Raw genomic sequence first — 22,087 nt, 5'->3', positions numbered from 1 at the left:
CTTGTCCACTCTGTCCATCTCAAAGTCCCACAAAACACTTTTCTGCATTTTCAATAAACATCATAATGATAATAAAAATAAAAAAAGAAGGAAAAATAACCACGGTGAGTGGTATAAAATCCCCTGTTGCAAAGCAAATCTATTCCATCCCAAAAGGCAGATCCACCATTATGCATGGCCTTGCATCTGAATGGTACAGGTTAAAGAAAATATATAAATAAATAAAAAACCCATAAATAACTAGTACTAGTAAATGTATTACAAATGCACAGTGGAACCTCGGGATACAAACTTAATTTGTTCTGTGGTCTGAAATGTAATGTTTCCCACTGAAATGAATTGAATGCAATATATTCCTTCATTGCCAAAAGTTGTAATTTCTTTTTTTTTTATCTTTGTGTGCCTACAAAATGATATACTGTGATGTAAAAATAACTGAAACCACACTATTATAAAGAAAGAAACACTAATTAAACGTGATTAAAATTTATTACTCATTAACTTTAAGAGGCGAAAGGGGAGTAGGACTACAGATGCTCGTTGAAAAAGAGCTATCTTCCATGATAACAAGGGAAAATGGTCATTCAGGTGTTTTATGTTTTGTCTGTTTCTTTTCTAATTCAATGAGCTTTTGGCTTAAGAAACCAATCCAGAGAATCTTCTTTCTTTCTGTTCAGAAAAAAACAAAAAGAAAACCTGAAAGTGGGATGTCACATTGTCTTTTTTAAAATGAATTTTCTATTGGCCAATCTGGTGCACGTTTTTTAGTCATTTTCAAAATGTTTTTATTGATAGCATACTCTTTGGCATTGACGAAACGGTTACCCTTGTGAAAATTGCTTCATAAATGACCAAGTTACGACCTAATTTCATTTTCCAGCCTTTGCCTTCTATGGGATTGATACTGCTGCCATTTTGGCTGCCATGTAAGCACGTCAGTTATTTGCACGGCTACACCATGCTGGCAAATTTTGTATTCATATCTATGTGGACAGCTGTTTTCACCTGATTACGCCAACATTTACAATATTAATTAATTAAATAGATGTCAGAATTGACTAAATAATGTCAATACAGTAAATAGTATTTCTTGATGAACATAAAATGGTTTCACTTGTTTCTTTTATTATGACATGATTGGATGACGAAGGATGTGGAGGTGAAACCTGAGTATAGAACATTTTTTCTCCTCATAGTGGCAACCAATTCAGGGCATAGTCCGCCTATCACCTGACGTTAGCTGGGATAGGCTTTAGCACTCCTGTGACCCATGTGAGGATAAGCGCAATGTAATGGAACTGTGGAGCAGACAACTGGTTTTTAGTTTTTGCGTTCACGCAGTGGTTGTAGAAGCATAACATAGAGCCTTCCATTCAGCCAAACAAAGATCGTTTGCAATCTGAAAATAATACATAACTAGAGGTCATTTTTCCCCCCAAAAAATATATATAATAAAAATATATATATTATAACATAATGTCAATTATTCATAAACCGGTTCATCTGTAACCTGAGGTTCGACTAAATCCTTTACGGTATGGAGATGATGTTCAAAACATGGCAGTGCGGTCCATTTATTGAGGGAGATGGCTTGAACAAGATTGGCCCCACCGTCCTTTTCCACAGTCTGAAATGGCATCATATCTTTGTCCAAACAATACACATCAGTAATATCTTGCCACTGTATGCTACGTAGGTAGTGCAGCTCGTGAGTGTTCCACCAATGCTTGGTTCAAAATTCACTTTTAAGGTTCACATATAGTCTTAACAATAGAAGTTGTTTTCAGGTCTTCTTCACGTGTCTTCATTGCTATTGTTTATATGTGTCTTTTAGCTTTAGATGATGAAACTCATGTGTTTGTACCTATAGCGGAAACAGTTTTGTCTGTGCGCACCCCTCGTTACCTCTTAGCCTGCTTACTGTACAACTTGTGTCATGTACCACACTTTCAGAATCACTGCTCTAAAAAAAATTACCCGCAAACGGGAAAAAATTGCCAATGATGGCAAATTTCTGGCACTCTGGGACACATGCACATATTAAACCATGCTTTTGCTTGCCAGTCATCATCAGACTGAACTTGAACAAAAACTTTGTGAATCCAAGAGAAGAAAATGCTGCAAGGTGACTTGTCAAAAAGTTGCTGCGGCTCCTTTAATTTTCTGCTGAATGCAATGATGTTAGCAAAATACGCAATCCCAGCCTCTTGTTAGAAGGGGCACTTGTCAGGTGCTATTATGAGCAGCAGTTATCGGGTCAAACACAAAGCCTGCTGCGGGCTAAATCAGTGTGCATGCTGGGAGGATCGGCACACACCTCTCATGGTGAATGTTTTTTTTCCATTTTTTTGGTCTCTTTTGTCATGCAACAATTGAGAGCAGACAGGCGCACATACTGCTCATCATCAAGTTCTGGCAACCTTTTGCAGAACTGCAGCATAAAAAGTAGTCTTTGAAGAAGTCTCCCTCTGCACTTTCATTGAGGATAAATTTGTCACGGTGGGACACGAGCATGGGGATGGGAAAAGACAGGATGAGATTTTGGATGAAACTTTTCCCATGGGGGAAAATATTCATGTAGTAACTCTACAGTAAGTGCAATGATGACTAATTTATGATCTAATGGACTCATGACCAGGACCTCTCATGCCTTATTGCCCATGATTTAGTCCAGAAAGAATTATATTTTCTCATGTTTGTTTTTTTTTCTATAAAATTATTGAGCTCCAAATGATGACACTAGCCTAAAATCCAATATATCATTATAATAATGTGCATCTAAAATTGAATAATATAGTTAATTTCTTCATTAGACAGGAATGTAAAAACATGATACTGAAAAATGTATTTAAAATCTTCTAATTATTTATTCCCACTTGGAATAATTAAAACCAAATTAACATATTTCAGGATTTTTTTTCGCGGGGTAAAACTTTCTCCATGCTAAACATTTATTTACTGTTCAGGTAATATTAGTCCTTATACTGTTTGTAATGTTAGTACTACTACTACAAAGCATAGTTAATTATCATATGGAGGCCAGTGTTCCCCAGTTATTCAGAGGGTTACATATCTTACCCCCACACGCAGAACAAAAATCTGCAAATAATGGATGCAGTATTAATACACCCTGGCTACTCTGTCAGCTTGCTTTGCGGCACTCAGGATCTCCATAGCACCGCAAAGCATGTTGGGAGCATGTAAATAGTGCTTAAAGTGGATTTTTTTGTGAGATGCTAAAAAGTAACTAAACACCATACTACAAAAAAATATTGGCTTTAATATTCACTGAGTTTTTTTTATGACAAATTTCATTTTTTCTCCAAAATGAGACATATCCAAACATTCTATTCTTGGCAAAGTGAGACATATCCAAATTTCGACTTAATCCTTCAGGAGCAGCTGTATTTTTTTTTAAAAAAATCAGTTGCTTTTGATAGGCAATCATGAAAACTATTTGCCTTTCAACATTTCAAGCATTTTAAAATAATATTTAAGACCATGACCACCACATTTAGAGAGTTAGGTATCAGAAATAAGGGTCAGTCACCAGTCACAATTTTCACAATTAGCTCACTAATGTCAGATGTTGAAAAAGGAGATGAAAAAATGGGAATTTCTTTTAAAAAGGTGTTTTTCAGTTATTTAGAAACTGTTTGTTCAGTATGACGTCTTGGAAAGGCTGAGTTTACATCATTGTAATTTTGTGTATCTGTATGCGATTCTGCAATCCGACATCTGCAGGCATTGTGTCACTCAGTTGATTAATTTTGTTTATAAGTTGATGTGAGATCATTAAGAAAGTAAACATTCAAACCAGTCTACCAAGTTTAATATGGGTTGCGAGGGATACCAGCAGAAAAAAAATAGGTAGTCGATCTCATACACACATCTCCAAAATGAAATCAGTTTCAAACTCACAAATTCACTGTTTGAAATCTGACTCATTGTGTCTGCTTTCTTTTGATTTTATTTATAGCTTTAAAATCAAACTCGGCATTAGCATCTCTCTCAAACGTGGGCGCAGCCATTTTGGATGATGATGTGGAAGATACCGGAACTTCCCTCTAGACGAATTCTGATTGGATGCTGCTTGCTTCAGCAGCACACACTGATTGAACGAAATTATGTCGCATTTTGCTCTAAATAAGATCTCGATATGTCACATTTTGAAATAAAACGCAATCTTCCTTGGCTGATATAGAACGATATGTCGCACTTTTAACAAAAATCAGAGTATCCCGATAACTACCATTCGGAGCTGGATAATTTTGGTGCGAGTTTCGTAAATCTGAAAAAAATGCCTATGTCGCGTTTTGAAAACAAACTCTTCATTTCATTAAACACCACCGTAAATATGCCAGTTTAAGAGCATCTCCCATCACAGCAATTACTTTAACTGGATTTTTGATGGCTTATTGCCGGACAAAGTATAGACTTTTCTGTTAGTGCTGCTCAATAAATGGCAAAAGTAGACGGGAGGCACAAAGGTTCAGATTGCATTCCATGAAATAAAATGCTGCTGGAAAAAAACTTTTATTGTCTTTATATATTACAAAAATAGTCTGAATGAAGTGATAACTCTACAGACTTTGTAGAGTTGTAGTCAAATGAAACAGAAAATTCATACAGTCTTAGTTTGAACATGGATGATGAATGTTTGTAGAGGAAGGCACAGAAGTGAGAACCCATTGCGAGCTCATGGATGCAAAGATACATGTAATGCTTACTTAACAGCGCTATTTCTATGCAGGAGACACTCATTGGTACACAATACTAATTACTTTGGTTACAAATTCAAATGTACTTCTATGTTTTTCTTACGTCATAACTAGTTTGCAGAAATGAGGATCCAAACTTGCATCCAAAGTATTGGAACAATGAGGACAATTTCTGTTGTTGTTGGACATAAAAAGAAGAGGGAACAAAGAACAATTTTTATACCAAGTCCTTTTTTATTTCCATTGTGAATATCATCTCAAAGGCATCTTTTGATATGAGACAGTAATGCTTACACCAAAAATTAATATCTTTGGCGGGCCATTCATATAAAGGTTTCAAATGGAGAGTAGAAAGCTAAGAAATTTATTGCACCTATAAAAGTAGGGAATCCAGCAACTCTTAAAAGCCATGTTGTTGTTTTTTTTTTTTTTTTAATATATATATTAATCTCAACCTGTGTGCCCATCCGAGGTAACACAGTGTTTAAAAGTTGGGACAACATATGAGAAAAAAAACTGGTAAAGGACAGAACTCCAACTCTTTTCACAACGAGCTAATCCAGATGCGAGGACATGCAGAGTTTTGTCAGAGGCTTTATGGCTTGAGTGGCTGGCTCCGTGTCAGTACTTAGATCATTCGGAAGCTCCTAAAATTCACTGCTGAGTAGGCAATACTTTTCAATACCTTTTGGTTCGACCCTTCTAAAATTCTTTACAAAGGTGGAAAAGATCAGCTCTCCCATCTTCATAGTTACACACAACACTACTGTCAGCACTGGCGTTTCAGACATGCTAATTAATGAAACAAAGTCATAACGATTGATGGGTATCCACATTTATGACAAATTCTTGTGATCCATTCATCTATCTCTTTTCTCCACTGCTTGTTTTTTTCAGGGTTGTGGTGCTTGCCATTGAGTCGCAGGGTGCATATAGAGAAAACCATTCCCCCCCACGGTGTCACCATCACTGAGTGGCCTGTATTGATGTCAAACCAATGTACTAGTAGAGTCTACTAGTGGTGGTCAACCAGTGAGCGATCAGGAGCCACATTTTTTACTATGTGATGGCAAAGAGTCACCTCATACATATGAACATAATACCCTCTTCACACCTTAAATTTGCTCAGTCAGATTTATTGTAAATTTTACACACCAACATCATGACAAGAAAAATAGACTCCCACAGAGTACCAAGACAACAGGCCAGTAATTTTTAAACGTTAAAATTGTGTGCTCTTTCTCACACAGACTATCAACCAGTTCAACTAAGCCTTGCATGTCACAATTCGCATGTAATGCAACACTGAAATGCTCACATGATTGGATGTCTGAGTGCAACTGTGAATCAGTAGCCATGCTAATGTACGATATTCTCTCTTCAGTGTGGCGGGACAGTTGAAGGTCTGACACCTTTGTTTAAGATTTTTGTTTTTAGGACACAAGATTTCCGCGCCACCACCAATAGATAAATTCCCTGTCACGACCCATCGATACGGAGGTAGGACCCAAATGCAGGAGTCGGGAGACGCAGAGGTAATTCGGGAAAAACGTTTATTGGTTCGAGGTCAGGGAATGGTCTGGTGCAGCAGAGAGCAGGTCCACGGACAGCCAGGAGTCGGTACACGGGAGATCTATCAAAGCAGGCAGGAGTATCAAAGGAGTCAGGCTTACGGGGTTGGTCAGAGAACAGGCGGAGGTCGCTACACACGGGAATATGATCAGAAATACTGGAGTGCTGGAACGGGGCATGAACCGCAACATTCTGGCCCGGGCCAGTCGCCCCCATGGTCCTATATACACCATAGGGAACCTGCACAGCCAGGGCTGGACTGGCAGGACCATGACATTTCCTTTCATTGTTTGGCTTGTTGGTGCCTGCAATGTTCCAAGCCAGTTGACACGATGCAAGCAAGCGTTCGTCTCCAGATGCTCCATTATTAAAAAAAAAAAAAAAACTGCACCTGCTTTACTGTCTTATTTTTCAAAGTAACTAACTTGTGACTGCCAAGTCCAGTCTATTTTGGAAATTCCAGGTCAATGTTAGCGTGGAGTGAGCTGAAGTGAAGATTTGCGCTGTGAAATGCGATAGATATCTGACACAAAAGGCAGAGATTTTGGCCGTTGCACTCAACCCCCCAAAAAAGAGCTCTCCCGCTTTGGTAAAAACATCCTCTTCATCCACATATTTTTATTTTAACTGTATTTTTTTCTAACATTTTGAGAGCAAAATTGACAAATTGTTTTCTCCAAAAATCATGATCTGAATGGGAAACTTCAAGTTATTTACAGTCAATGCATATGCCAGTTAGGCTTTCCTGCTATGGTCCCATGACCATGTTTGGCAGACACAGGGGAAACATCTTCTGCAGGGTCGAAGGTTGTTCTCCTTGGGGTTAACTCGCTTCTCTCATTGCACAGCTGAACTGGATGGCGGGAACAATAAAGTTACTTTTCCCTGGTTACCGCCATTTTTTCCTTCTCACCCGCGTGCTGCACACGCCTTTGCAGTCCTGCCATACTCACTCATCCATGCACGTGGCCACACACACTGAGCTTGTTGTCACAATACCCATAACAACCGTAATAAACTTACCAAAGCCCACATACAATACTGTAATAAACACAAGCAGAGCATGCTCACAACTACCACAATGAACTCAAGCAAAGTGCGCGAGCATAAAAAAAATAAGATCTTTGATCTGCTTTCGTGCCGACACAAGAGCCACAACAAAAGAAGGCAAAGAGTCGCAGGTTGGTCACCCCTGTACTAGATCATCATCATTCAGCTTGTCCCATTAAGGGTCGCCACTGTGTGACATCTCAGATGAATGCTCATATTTGTTTGGCGCAGTTTTACATCGGATGCCCTTCCTGAAGCAACCCCTCTTAGGGAGTGGAGCCCCCAGTGGGAGACGAACAACCCCTGGTTTACCAAACCAATGCTCTAACCACTGAGCTATGGGACCTCCTAGATCGCCATTGATAGTTCTAATTGTTGATATTATACATCAATATATTTCAGTGACAAATCAAATCTGTTAATAGATTTAATTTTTTTTACCCTAGTGGGAAAAAAATAAAGCAGTGTAATAGACCGGCGTGGGCAGCTTGTCACGTCCCATCGGAATGAGAGTAAAACCCAAATGCAGGACTCGGACGATGCCAGGTAGTTCAAGGAGAAACATTTATTATATGCCAAGGTCGGGGATCGAGCAGGCAGTCCGGTGCAGCAGCGGTAGTTGGGACGTCGGGCGAAGAGAGCAGGTGAGCGGGCAGGCAGGAGTCGGTACACAGGTGAACAATCAAAGCAGGCAGAAGTATCAAAGGAGTCAGGCTTACAAGGGTAGTCGGAGAACGGGCGAAGGTCGGTACACACAGGTTCGATCAGGGATACCAGAGCACACGAACGGGGCATGAAGATCAACGAAGTGGCACCGGCCAGTTGTCATCGGGGTCATATAAATCCACAGCATAATCAGGCTGCATGAGGCGCGGGTGTGCACCTCCCAATCAGCGCACCTGCGCGGGCACCCACGCGGGCACCCGCACAGCTCGTGCTGGAGCGGCAGGATCATGACACAGCTCGGTTTAGAGGATCAGTGTACTGCAATCGTTGTGTCCCCGAGCAAGACACTTAACACACGCTGCGTGTGAATGAATGTGTTTGAATGTTTAGTACTTGTCTGAGGGGCCGGAGGCAAAGACTAAGTTTCTGTCAGACTATCCCAGGGGAGCAATGGCTACAGAAGTACTGTAGCTTACCACCACTATCATGTGACTGCGAAATGAATGAATAATGTTTGCAATATTAAAGTATACTTGAGTGTCTTGAAAAGCGATATATAAGTTTGATGCATGATTATTATTATTAGAGTTATTATTAGGACATCTTCCTCATTATCCAGATGTCCTGAGTTTGAATTGTGGCTCACGTCCTCCTGGAAAAATGTTCTTGTTCTTCCCATTCTTGTGTTCTTTTTTGTCAGGTACTCTGGCTTCCTCCCATGTTCCAAAACACCCATGAAAGGCTACTCAATACTAATTTCCCTGGATATGTGAATGTGAGTGTGAGTGATTGATTGATGCTGACGACAAGTCTCGTGTTGAGCCCACTTTTATTCGACAATCACCAAGAATAGCCTTGCCTCTAACAAAGAACAACAATTGAAAATGAATAAATGGGTTGAAAAAAAAATTCTTCGCTCTTTGTCTCTTTCCCTGATCTATACTGACATCAGTTCAATTTGTCATGTTGGTTTTACACATTCCAGTTTTAGAAGTCCACTGTACTCTGTAAAATAATGCAGCCCTATGGGGCACAAGCCAATGCAATTTCTAGGCCGGTCCCAAGGTCGAATAAATGCAGAAAGTTGCTTCAGGAAGGTCATCTGGCGTAACTGTGCCAAAAAATATGAGTGTTCCTCAAAAGAATCCCGAACCGGATTAGTCGTTGCCCGGGTTAACAACCCCCGCCCCCGGCACCGCTAACCTGCAGGGCATCGGTGGAAATTCAACTTGTGTGGGTCGATGACAAAGAAGCGGAGGCAACTTAATTCGTCGACAGAAGAAGAAGAGGAATGCACAGAGCCTTCAAATCAGTGTAGGGGCTATGAATGTTGGGACTATGACAGGTAAAGCTCAGGAGTTGGTTGATGGGTAATGATGAGGACAAAAGTTGATCTATTGTGCATCCAGGAGAGAAGGTTGAAAGGCTCTAAACATAGAAGTTTAGAGGCAGGGTTTGAATAATTTTATCATGGTGTAAATGGAAAGAGAAAAAGAGTAGGGGTTAATTTAAAGGAAGTTTTAGCTAAGAATGTCTTGGAGGTGAAAAGCGTATCATATCGAATGATGAGGCTCAAACTTAGAATTGTGGGTGTTATGTATAATGTGATTAGCGCCTGTACCCCACAGGTATGATGTGACCTAGAGAAATTCTGGAAAGAACCAGACAAAGTACTCTTGAGCATCCCAGAGAGAGAGAGAGAGAGAGAGAGAGAGAGAGAGAGAGAGAGAGAGAGAGAAAGAGAGGGTTGCGATTGGTGCAGATTTCAATGGACATATTGGCGAAGGAAACAGGGGCAATGAAGAAGTGATGGGTAAGGGAAAGGAACTTTGAAGGACAGATGGTGGTGGACTTTGCAAAAAAGATGTAAATGGCTGTAGGGAACACTTTTTTCAGAAGAGGCAGGAACATAGCGTGACCTATAAGAGCGGAAATAAAAGCACAGGGGTGGATTATATTTTGTGCAGACGATGAAAGATGAAGGAGGTAACTGACTGTATAGTAGTAGTAGGGGAGAGTGTAGCTCGACAGCATAGGATGGTGGTGTGTAGGATGACTCTTGTGGTGGGTAGGAAGTTTCAGAAGACAAAGGTACAGCAGAGAACCATGTGGTGGAAACTGAGAAAGGAAGAATGTTGAGTGGCCTTTTGGAAAGAGGTGAGACAGGCTCTCTATGGGCAGGAGGACCTCCAGAAAGACAGGACAACTACAGCCAAGGTGATCAGAGAGACAGGCAGGAGAATACTTGGTGTGCGTTCTGGTAGGAAAGGGGAAAAGGAGACCTGGTGGTGGAACCCCAAAATACAGGAAATCATACAAGGAAAGAGATTAGCAAAGAAGTGGGACAGTGAGAGGACTTAGGAGAGGCAAAAGAAATACAGATGATGCGACATAGGACAAAGGAAGAGGTGGCGAAGGCTAAACAAGAGGCATATGACATGTACACCAGGTTGGACATGAAAGAAGGAGAAAAGGATCTCTACAAGTTGGCCAGACAGAGGGATAGAGATAGGAAGGATGTGCAGCAATTAAAGCTAGAGGCGGAAATGTGTTGACTGGTGCGAGTAGTGTGCTAAATGGGTGGAAAGAATACTTTGAAAAGTTGAATGAAGAAATGAGACAGAAGGAAGAGTAGTAGAGGCAAGTGTGAAGGACCAGGATGTGGCAATGATTAGTAAGGGGGAAGTTAGAAAGGCACTACAAAGGATGAAAAATGGAAAAACATTTGGTCCTAAACGACATACCTGTGGAGGTATGGAAGCAATTTGGAGGGGTGGCTGTGGAGTTTTTGACCAACTTATTCAACAGAATAGTAGCGGGCGAGAAGATGTCTGAAGAAAGGAGCAAAAGTGTGGTAGTTCCCAAAGGCGATGTTCAGAGCTGTGGGAACGATAGAGGAATAAAGTTAATGTGTCAGACAATGAAGTTATGGGAAAAAGTAGTTGACGCTAGACTCAGGACAGGAGTAACTATGTGCAAGCAACATCATGGTTTCATGCCTAGAAAGAGTATCACAGAGGCATTATTTGCCTTGAGGATGCTAGTCGAAAAGTACAGAGAAGGTCAGAAGGAGCTACAGTATATTGTGTCTTTGTGGATCGAGATAAAGCTTATGACAGAGTGCCAAGAGAGTAACTGTGGCAGTGCATGCACAAATTTGGTGTGGTGGGGAAATATGTTGGAATTGTACAGGACATGTATGATGGCTGCAGAAAAATGGTGAGGTGTGGTGTAGGTGTGACGGAAGAAGTAAAGGTGGAGCTGGGACTGCATCATGGATCAGCTCTGAGCCCTTTCCTTATTGCTGTGGTAATGGATAGGCTGACATTGAGGTTAGACTGCAATCCCCTTGGACCATGATGTTCATAGATGCTATTGTGATATGCAGTGAAAGCAGGGAGCAGAGGTAGGAACAATTAAAAAAATGGAGGTACGCAATGGAAAGGAGAGGAACGAAGATTCACCGAAGTAAAACACAACATATGTGCGTGAATGAGAGGCGTGGAGGAGCAAGACTGAAGCTCGAGGGAGAAGAGATAGCGAAGGCGAACGACTTCAAATACTTGGGGTTAACAATACAGAGCAATGGTGAGTGTAGTAAGAAAGTGAAGAAACGGGTCCAAGCAGGTTGGAACAGCTGGCGGAAGGTGTCTGGTGTGTTATGTGAGAGAAGAGTGTCTCTTGGGGTGAAAAGCAAAGTTTATAAAACAGTGGTGAGGCCAGCCATGGTGTATGGATTAGAGACAGTGGCACTGAAGAGACAACAGGAAGCAGAACTGGATGTGGCAGAAATGAAGATGTGGATGTTCTCTCTAGGAGTGAGCAGGATAGATAGGATAAGAAATGAGCTGATTAGAGAGACAGCCAAAGTTGGATGTTTTGGAGACAAGGTTCAAGAAAGCAGACTTCGATGGTTTGGACATGTTCAGAGGTGAGAGAGTGAGTATATTGGTAGAAGGGTATTGCGGATGGAGCTGCCAGGCAAAAGAGCGAGAGGAAGGTCAAAGAGAAGATTGATGGATGTTGTGAGGGAAGACATGAGGGCAGTTGGGGTTAGAGAGGAACATGCAGGAGATAGGCAAGGATGGAACAATATGACACGCAGTGGCGACCCCTAATGGGACAAGCCGAAAGGAAAAGAGGAAGAATAAAAGACTGTACCCGGTAAAATGTATGCTGTGACAAAATTGGTCACGGTAACATGTCTGCCACATCTGATGAAGATTGCATTTGTGATTATAACATGGAAGATATCATTTCTTCATGAGCTTGAATCTTCTTCATCACTAAACCTATTTAGGGTTGTGGGGCACTGGAGTCACTTCCAGCTTACTTTGAGCAAATGGCAGACTACACATTGAACTGTTTGCCAGTCAGCCATAGGGGACATAAAAAGACCGACAACGATTCATTCAACTGATTCATTCTCACAGTCAGACTGAACCCATGCTGCCTGCACCAAACTTAGGTGACTGTACCACTACAGACTCCTGAGCTAATATTGCAGTGAAATCTGACGTTGTTCTTTGGTGTGTTTCCAGTACATCCAGGACTGTGATGAACATACATCCACTTTTAGCTATTAAGGTGCTCGATCTCAGACATCTACTTATTGATTTTGCAGGTGCCATAAGTCTCTGCGCTTCCAGAAGTCTGCGTTCTACAAGTGCACTTGTTTCCTATTGAATTTCTATGCGCTTTCATTTGTCAAGTTTTCAGACCTCTCCTTGAAATGCATAAATGTCGGCACACACATTGGCCCACTGCAGTATAGTTGTTTTGGTTTAATTAGTCTGCTAGTGTACAAACCACATTTTCCGCAAAACCTTCCAAAAGTTCAAACCAGAAATTCAAACTTGGAAATTACCCACAGTAAACCTTCAATGAAGTTCTCCTGGATGCACTCGTTTGCTTAAATTCAGGTTGTCTCTATTTACAAATGCACAATACTGTATTAGCAGTGCTTGAGGTGTCTACATTTGGTATAATAAGTTGCATTGTACTGATATCTATGCTATAAAAATGTTATTCAACTTCTCCTTCTGCTTCTCAGCATTGTATATGGCATGAATAAAACCCCACCTCCTTCCTCAATAACCCACACATCACCACCTCTCACTTGACAACTGTCATCTGTCCGCTTTCCTGGCAAGCCCAGACCTGAAATATGCCATCAGTTCTTGGAATTTGGACACAAGCCCTCATAAATAATTAAAGTACCAAAAACAATGGAGAAGCAATGCTAATTTGACTACTGTATATATAAAATTAGCATCATATCATTACTCATTAATAAAAGCATTGGTTCATAACCTGCTCTCATTATTTGAAAGCTATTTTAGTTTTTCACGAGTATTGGCTCAAGTTTTGACACTGTTAACGACATTTTCCTGAAGCTTTGAATTGACTGGAAGCTTTTCATTGTCAAGTGATTGAAAGCACAGTAAAATGATTAGTTGCCAGAGTATTGAACTCGTATAGCTCAAGCTTGTTTGAAAGTAAAGTTTGCCATCTATGTCAATCAGAAGTCGGTATTTAAATTGGATACAGATTTTCCTGCTGGAAAGAAAAAAAAAAAACAGAGCTGATTCGACACTTCAAAATTTTACATGACAGCTAATATTTCACAAGAACTCAGGAAATAGCTGACTGCCTTAGCTTAACATTTCAGTCTTAAAAGCTCATCAAAGAACCTTTACTGTGGTTGCAACTTAACTGGAAGGATAAAAGCTTCCTTTACGACAGAGGGTTTTCCTGTATTTACAAGCTGTACCTGAGTGTGTGTGTGTGTGTGTGTGTGTGTGTGTGTGTGTGTGTGTGTGTGTGTGTATATATATATATATATATATATATATATACATATATATGTGTATATATAGTCATCCCTCCATTTTCTTAGCCGCAAGTTGTCTCATCCCATTTTCTTTTTATCCTTTGATGGACATTACCTGGGATTTTTGGAAGTAATTATTATTATAATGAATACAACCACAACTGAAATTTCTAAAATTTAAGGTAATATTGTGTAATGGATGATACTATTTTTCCTGTAATCTTTTCATGTAAATTGTGATCAGAATTATCTATACTTGAATTAATAGCATGTACTGGATGTAATTGTTGCTCGCTTGTTTTATTGACCAATTATTGCTTTTTCATCAACTATTTTGTGCTTGGGACTATAATTCTGACATCCGCATTGGGCGCTGTTTTCTCCAATCCAATTTAAACTAGTTAATTTAAATTGTTACGTTGAAAGTGCAATTCACCAATCAAAGGTGTGAATGTGAGTGTGAGTGGTTGTTTGTTTATATGTACCCTGCGATTGACTGGCAACCAGATCAGCGGTACCGGAAATGAGTGAAGGAATTGAATGTTCACAAACAGAGGTTTTGATTTAGTTTGTGAGCCAAAGTTTTAAATAATCAAATCAGATAATCAGTTCATTTCTGAATTTCATATGTTTTTATTATATACACCATGTACAAAATAATAAAGGGCATCCGAAGATTATAACATTTTAAGGACTAAATTTTAGTGCTGCTAAAGGGGAGTAGAGAGAACATATAGACACATCGGAGGGTTAAGGGAAGCAACCCCATTTCCTATTCATATATTAGTGAGTAGCAAATCCCAGGAGAAAAAACACTGTGTGATTTTTACTCTGGCTATAGTAGACAGCCACCTTTATGGCCACTATTTTACCATCAGCAGATGTCAGTATCAAGTTAAAAGAATTATGGCTCAAAAAAAAAAAAAAGAAAAAACTGAGCCTTCAGGGAAATACACATCGCTGGCCAGGGATTTGCACTGATCTAATTTGCTTGTTGTATCCGAGTGAAAAGAAAAATACAGTACTTGCTTTTGGTTTACACCGAGGTCAAGTCAAGGATTCTTAGTCCCGCACTGGGTGATACAGGATTATAGAAATGTTTGCTTGTGCAACAATGGGATGAGCTTGTAAGCTAACAGTGTCACTTGGTGATTGTGTAACATGTGAGTCAGAACTGCTAACAAATTAAATGTACTTTGTGTGCTGCTTACTGCTTGCATTCAGTATTTCTCTGAAAGATGTCTTTATCCTGTGAGCATAATGTCAAGCTTGTTTAAACTCAGAAGATATTTGCAAAGGTGTGTTTTTTTTTTTTTTTTTTTTTTTGGATGTCATCAGCTCAAACCAACCAAACAGCATCTTCTTCAAAAAGTTCTACTTTTGGCTGTGTAGTTTATATAGTGGCTGAAATATCGTAATTTTCCTCAGGTTGCTTTAAGGTAGTTCTGTATTTTAAAGTCTCTTACGTATTATTTCTTCATTAAAAGTGGATTACTCGATAAGAGAAAATACCTCACACCAATCCTGTAAATTTGATCGCTGTTTTCTTATACGAAACGGAACCAGCCTGTGTGGAGTTTGCATGTTCTCACCGAGCCTGTGTGGGTTTTCTCTCCATGCTCTGGTTTCTCCCAACATCCTCAAAACATGCGTAGCATGTTGATTGAAGGCTCAAAATTGCCCCTCGGTGTGAATTTGAGTATGAATGGTTGTTTGTATGTGCTCTGCAATCAGCTGGTGGCCATTTCAGGGTGGACCCTGCGTCTTACACAAAGCTTGCTGGGATAGGCTGCAGCACACCTCGTGAGGACAGAAAACGGATGAATAGTGGCCCACTGGCAGCACTGGCCAACATGGTTGTACAACTCATGTGATGATCTACAGTGTAAAATGAATGATGCATTTCCCAAACCCAGCAATTTCTTGTAGATGAACATTTTGTTGTACATTTTACCTACGTATGGCTGTCCTGACATAGTTCTCAAGCAGACTTGTGAATTGATCTGGTCTTTTCTACTTGGAGCATTTGCTTCCTTCCAGATTGAGTGGGGCACGAATACTGCTGGTCATTTTCAAAGTTGAAAATTTTTATCAATTGATTGATTGATTTTTTTTATAGTTAACTTCAAATTACACAGGGATAGAGATGGGACTTTAAATGTTATCACTGTGTTGTTTACCACAAGAAAACAATTTGTCTACTTTTGTTGAGGAATACGGTAGGTAAATCAGAAAGTACAAATATTTGAGATGCTATAGTAAGCGGAATTGGACTACTACTATGGAAAGGGACAGTTGGAAAAAAAAGACTTCTGAAGAATTTCTCTTCCTTTTGAAATGACAGCTATGTCCCGGAACGCTTATACTTTAGTCTGTCTTTTGCACCCATGCACCTAAGTGCTCGTGCATGAGCAAGAACAGCTATCACATGTCCAAGCCCTGCAGCTGTGTTGGCCCAGGGAAAAGGAACAGGCACATTGTCAAACAATCTAGAAACTTGAATGTTGATATGCCACTGTATGTTTTATAAAAAGAAAACATATCTTGGTGGGAGAATGTCCTTTCTTTTTGTACATACATTTTGGGACTAAAGATCGGTAACCCAAATAGGGACGTGGAGACATTCATGAGGTGTTTTACATTGACCACATTAGTGATCATATATGCTATTTGCTATGGCTAACTCTTCTCAACTATTTCTATTAGTTTTCAGAGCGAGCTGAATTCTTTATAGATGCAAGAGCCAAGTTTTTGGTTGAATCTGTCCGACTGTTGTTGGCTGGGTCATTTGTTCCAGGCAGTCAGCTTTGGTCAGTGTGTGGAATTCTCAAGAGGCAGTCTTTTCTATTTTCTTGTTTAGCTCTCATTTCTTCTTCTTCCCTGATCTACCTGTATGTCATCCTCTTAGCAAATTTCCCTCGTGTTTGACACAACAGTCGTGGGAAGCAAACGCGTTTGAGAAAACAAGCCGAACAACTTGTGCTCCAAAAATGTAACCTATGAAACTCGTCTTCTGAGAAATATACTGGAAAATTCAAGGCCCGCTTTAATGTTTGTTGAATCACATTCATTGTAGATCTTTGCACTTTATTCCTTTACTTGGGAACTATTGTACCAGATATTTTGCAAAAGATTTGACTACTGGACATTCATGTGTTAATTTATTTAATTTAACCTTATATTCATTATATTGAGTTTTTTTAAATAATATGTGTTTTCCAAATTAATGGAAAAGGGTTAGATTTTTTTTTCATTTCATGTAATTTTAACAAAAAATACTATATTGAGATTTACTGTTCATTATCAAGATATAATACTTTGCCAATATTGCACAGCACTATCTTCTCAGGCAATTTGCTCGCAGAACATTATGCAGGCTGGATTTTATGAAAACAGCTTCCCAGCATGCTTTCCGGTTGTTTAGCTGTAATTGTGTTGAATGTGTTCTTCCATCCATCCATTTTCTGTACCACTTATCCTCATTAGGGTCACGGGCGAGCTGGAACCTATTTCAGATGACTTTGAACGAGACTGGTCACCAGCCACTAGTTTATATAAATTGTCTTCTTTTGTGTCCATCGAGAGTGGCAATCAGTAATGTTTTAGCTCATTATTGGTAGTTTTGTTATAGCGGGTGGTGTGCAATGCGTGACAGTGTTGCTGAAGTTAATGACCCACAGGTCTTCCTGTGTCTGTGTACGGTATTAACCCAAGCTGTATCTGAGCAAACCAAAGTCCAAATCCTTTTTCATGAGTGCCTTTGCTCCTTATTGGCCTCCCCAACTCAAGCTTGCCATGGTGCCTCTAGTGCTACTCAATACGCATAGTGAGACTGACTTGAAAAATATGACCCAAGGTGTATTTTGAAATGATAAATGATTAAATATGTTGAAAATGTCATTTTAGTTATTTTTTCATATTTCCATTTAGTTTACGACTAAAATAGATTCACAATAAACCCTTGTTATTTGTGGTTAAGGCGGAACTCTGGCTCAGCTGGAAAGCATTGGCCTCACAGTTCTGAGGTCCCGAGTTCAATCCTGGACCCGCCTGTGTGGAGTTTGGTTGTTCTCCCCATGAATACGTGGGTTTTTTCTGGGCACTCTGGTTTCCTCCTACATCCCAAAAACATGCAACATTAAGTGGACACACTAAATTGCCCCTATGTGTGATTGTGACTGCGGCTGTTTGTCTAGATGTGCCCTACGATTGGCTGGCAACCAGTTCAGGGTCCCGTTGACAGCTGGGATAGGCTCCAGCACTCCTCACAACCCGTGTGAGGATGCAGCTAAGAAAATGGATGGAGGGATGAATATTTGTGGTTAAGGACCAAGACTCAATCCACTCAGCAAAAAAAGTATGAATCGTAGATGGTTCACCACATCCCATCATTAATTTACTCTTTATTTGACTATATCCAGGCAGTTTACTTTCCCCATAAACTTCTTCTGGAACTTCGGCTGGTTGCCATAGAGGTCTTAGAGAGAGCAAGGTATATGAGTGGCATCTTAGGGCATCACAGAATCAACACAAATCTATGTATGGCTATGTGGGAATATATGTGTTTTTTGAGCAAATAGTTCGTTATATTCTCAAGAAAAACTTGCAAATCAATGAGAATTACCTTTATATAGCATACGCCATATAATGAAGAGATCTATTTTGAAACGAAGGACTATTGTACACACCTTGGAAAAAACTAAACCAAAAACAACAACAACAAAGAAAACAACAATTTATGGTTCAGATTATTGAAAACAGAGACCAAACCAGCAGAACTCTCATACACAAATATAACATTGTAATAGTTGGTGTCATGATCCTGCCGCTTCAGCATGAGCTGTGCAGGTGCCCGCGCGGCTGCGCTGATTGGGAGGCGCACACCTGTTCCTCATGCAGGCTGATCATCCCCCGTGTATATATAGGACCCGGTGACGACTGGTCCTCCGCCAGTTCGTTGACCTTTATGTCCCGTTCCAGCACTCTCGTACTCCTGATTGATCCTGTGTGTACCGACCTTCGTCCGTTCTCCGACCAACCTTGCAAGCCTGACTCTTTGATCCTTTTGCCTGCGTTGATTGTTTCCCCGTGTACCGACTCCTGCCTGTCCGCTCATCTGTTGTCTTCGTCCGACGTCACAACTACCGGACTGCCTGCTCGATCCCCGACCTCGGCATACAATAAACGTGTCTCTTCTTGAACTACCTTGCGTCTTCCGAGTTCCTGCATTTGGGTCCTACCTCTCGTTCAGATGGGATGTGACAGTTGGTGCTAAGCAAATGTACAATGTATTTTCAAGCTATGCTATATTGTAGAGCATGTTTATTTTTGCCCTTCACAAATGTAACGATCAGCTCATTTGTGAGGAGCCTGTGGAGGTGATTAATGGAGTTCATGATCCAGTTCAGAGATCCTGCTAAGATTTAGAGTGAAACGGCCACATATTTCTGGGGCTGTTTGTCAAGGTACATGATACAATTATACAATATTCATAGTTCTAGAATGTCTGCAAAGCTAAACATTCTGGTTACAGGGAAATGTAGACAAGGATGTTTATTTAACATTCACACAAAAATGCAATTTAGAGTCTTCAGTCTCATCAATTTGAAAACAAGGTGGCAGCCTGATGGGGGCTCAAGTTTCCGCTGGTTGCTGAGACGTTTCCATGATGTCTCCCGGAGTCTCTTGGAGACAAGTCGCGTGCCCAAAGGAGTCATCATAAAATAAAACATGTTCGATATCATTTGAAAGCTATTTGTGACTCCAATCTATGCTCACTTTAGAGAGAAAAAAACTATGACGCGTCGTAACCAAAACGTACTGTACTTGGATGCTGCCAAAACTTTGTGGCACCAGCATTTGAGAGTTCAGCAGAAGAAGAGTATTTTACTTAAGTCATTAATGTATTATTAGTGACGTAAGCATTCTTTTATTTTGCTATCAAACTCTCAAAAGGGTGAAGGGCGGGACCTGAAGCTGCAACAACACACAACAAAAGACCTAAATATGTTTTTATAATTGTGAAAAACCAAAATTGGAAGGGAACAAAATAAAGTTGCACCAATTGTCCAAACCATACTTTTCAAGTTTAAATGGTTTTGTCTGAATTGCAAGGTGTTATAAAGGCTTTGTGTCTGCATTGATAAATCACTGGAAACCTGTGTCTTGCTCTCTGTAGGTGATCAATGAATATTACTTTCCATCTCCATATTTTATAGATTCATGCACACGCACGCACAGACACACACACACACACACACACACACACACACTTACACAAGCACAAGCAAGTTTATTTATTTATCTAAAGAAGCTACTTTTGGGGAAATTGGTTGTCAAGATGTCTGGAGACATCTACCAGACATCTTCCTCTTGAGAGCGCAAGAAACATGTTGCCCCCCTGTGTCCTGGAGTTGCTACAACTGATCAGTCTCGGCTGTCTCGTCAATTTCTCCGTCATTGAAATAGGCACTGTATCCTTTCCATGTGCAATCACATGTCGTCAATGTGTCCCTTTGAAAGACACTTAACACACGATGCCTATGAATGAACGTTTGGATGAATGGTGGTGGTCAGAGGGGGAGCAGAATGGCAGCCCTGTTTCCATGAGCCTGCCCCAGTACAGTTGTCATGGCACAAATAGCTTTCCACCACTGCAATATGACTGTGGAGTTGAACGTGTGCAGTTGTAAAGAATCTTTGAGTGCCTTGGAAATCATTTCATTATATAAATGATATGCTTTATTGTTGGCCATGATGTACGGATTAGAGACGGTGGCACTGAAGGAACAACAGGAAGCTGAACTGGAGGTGGCAGAAATGAAGATGCTGAGGTTCTCGCTCGGAGTGACCAGGTTGGATAGGATTAGAAATGAGCTCATTCGAGGGACAGCCAAAGTTGGATGTTTTGGAGACAAGATTCGAGAGAGCAGACTTCGATGGTTTGGACATGTTCAGAGGCGAGAGAGTGAGTATATTGGTAGAAGGATGCTGAGGATGGAGCTGCCAGGCAAAAGAGCGAGAGGAAGACCAAAGAGAAGGTTTATGGATGTGGTGAGGGAAGACATGAAGGCAGTTGGGGTTAGAGAGGAAGATGCAGGAGATAGGCTAAGATGGCAAGAGATGACACGCTGTGGCAACCCCTAACGGGACAAGCCGAAAGGAAAAGAAGAAGAAGATGCTTTATTGTTATCATTGTTATTTTTTCAAGTGTTACTATATCTCACAAATCTCAATGATTTTTATGGGGAAATTTGGTGTAATTTATTGTTATAAAGTGTAACTCTTGTTGCTTTAAATTGATTTCGAGGAGGTTTGGTCTTTTTTTCTAAACTACCTACTGTCATGCCCCTGGCATCCTCCCCAGGCTGGGCGTAGCCAGCCAATTAGTCGGCACACACCTGCACCCCTTTTCGGCTGATTACACCCGGTACTTATAGGACACGGGGGACAACTAGTCCTCTGCCAGATCGTTGATTCTCATGCCTCATTCCCGGACTCCCGTATACCTGACCTACCGTGTACCGACCCTCGCCTGTTCCCTGACCATCCTAGTAAGCCTGCTTCTTCTGATACTGGTGTTTTTCCTGACTGACTCGCTGGTCATTGACCACGGACCGAATAAAGGCTTTCTGTACACTACCTGCTTACCTCTGGAGTCGTGCATTTGGGTCCGCCCTCGAGCCTCGTTCGTGACACATACATTGTAGAAATAGTGCAGTTACTTCTAAAGTGTAATCAGCTTGATTTAGATTCATAGGACCTCAGCCAATTCATCATCCAAATTTAAAAAAATATTTTGTTGTAATAATGAGACAGTTTCACTTTTTATTAAATTTTTCTTGGTTTCAAGAAGTGTAAAACTGCTTGCTTTTATCTGTTTTTCTGCTTTAAATAGAACAAAACTATTACTACATTGATAAATACATGTTTCTGTGACAGTGTCAAGCAAAGCCAAATATCATCAGAATCAGAATCAGCTTTTTGATCGAATATATAAACAACACACAAGGAATTTGTCTCCGGTAGTTGGAGTTGTGTCACGAACCTCCGGTACGGGGGCGGACACAGTTGCAGGACTTAGAGGCAGAGACAAAATGTTCAATGTAATTTATTCCGGAAACTGGGTCATGCACGGTATAGCACTCCGACAAGGCATAGGTACAGAAATGCTAGGCTAGGCGGGATCCAAAAGGCATGCACCAAGGTCCGATGACTCTGGGGCAAACCAACAAACTCAAGAAGA

The 22,087-nt window shown here is 40.5% G+C and overlaps 1 protein-coding gene across 1 annotated transcript in view; it reads left to right on the top strand.

The window, feature by feature from the left end:
- The first annotated feature begins 13,889 nt into the window (after positions 1–13,889).
- LOC133513719 (leucine-rich repeat and fibronectin type-III domain-containing protein 2) overlaps positions 13,890–22,087 on the top strand; it is a 117,155-nt gene continuing 108,957 nt past the window's right edge. The window contains exon 1 of the mRNA XM_061844748.1: positions 13,890–14,024. The gene's annotated coding sequence lies outside the window, so the exon portion shown is untranslated. The remainder of the gene's footprint in view (positions 14,025–22,087) is intronic.

The sequence above is a fragment of the Syngnathoides biaculeatus genome, chromosome 15, assembly GCF_019802595.1.
Source record: "Syngnathoides biaculeatus isolate LvHL_M chromosome 15, ASM1980259v1, whole genome shotgun sequence".
Taxonomy (NCBI): domain Eukaryota; kingdom Metazoa; phylum Chordata; class Actinopteri; order Syngnathiformes; family Syngnathidae; genus Syngnathoides; species Syngnathoides biaculeatus.
This window is presented reverse-complemented; position numbering and strand designations above follow the sequence as displayed.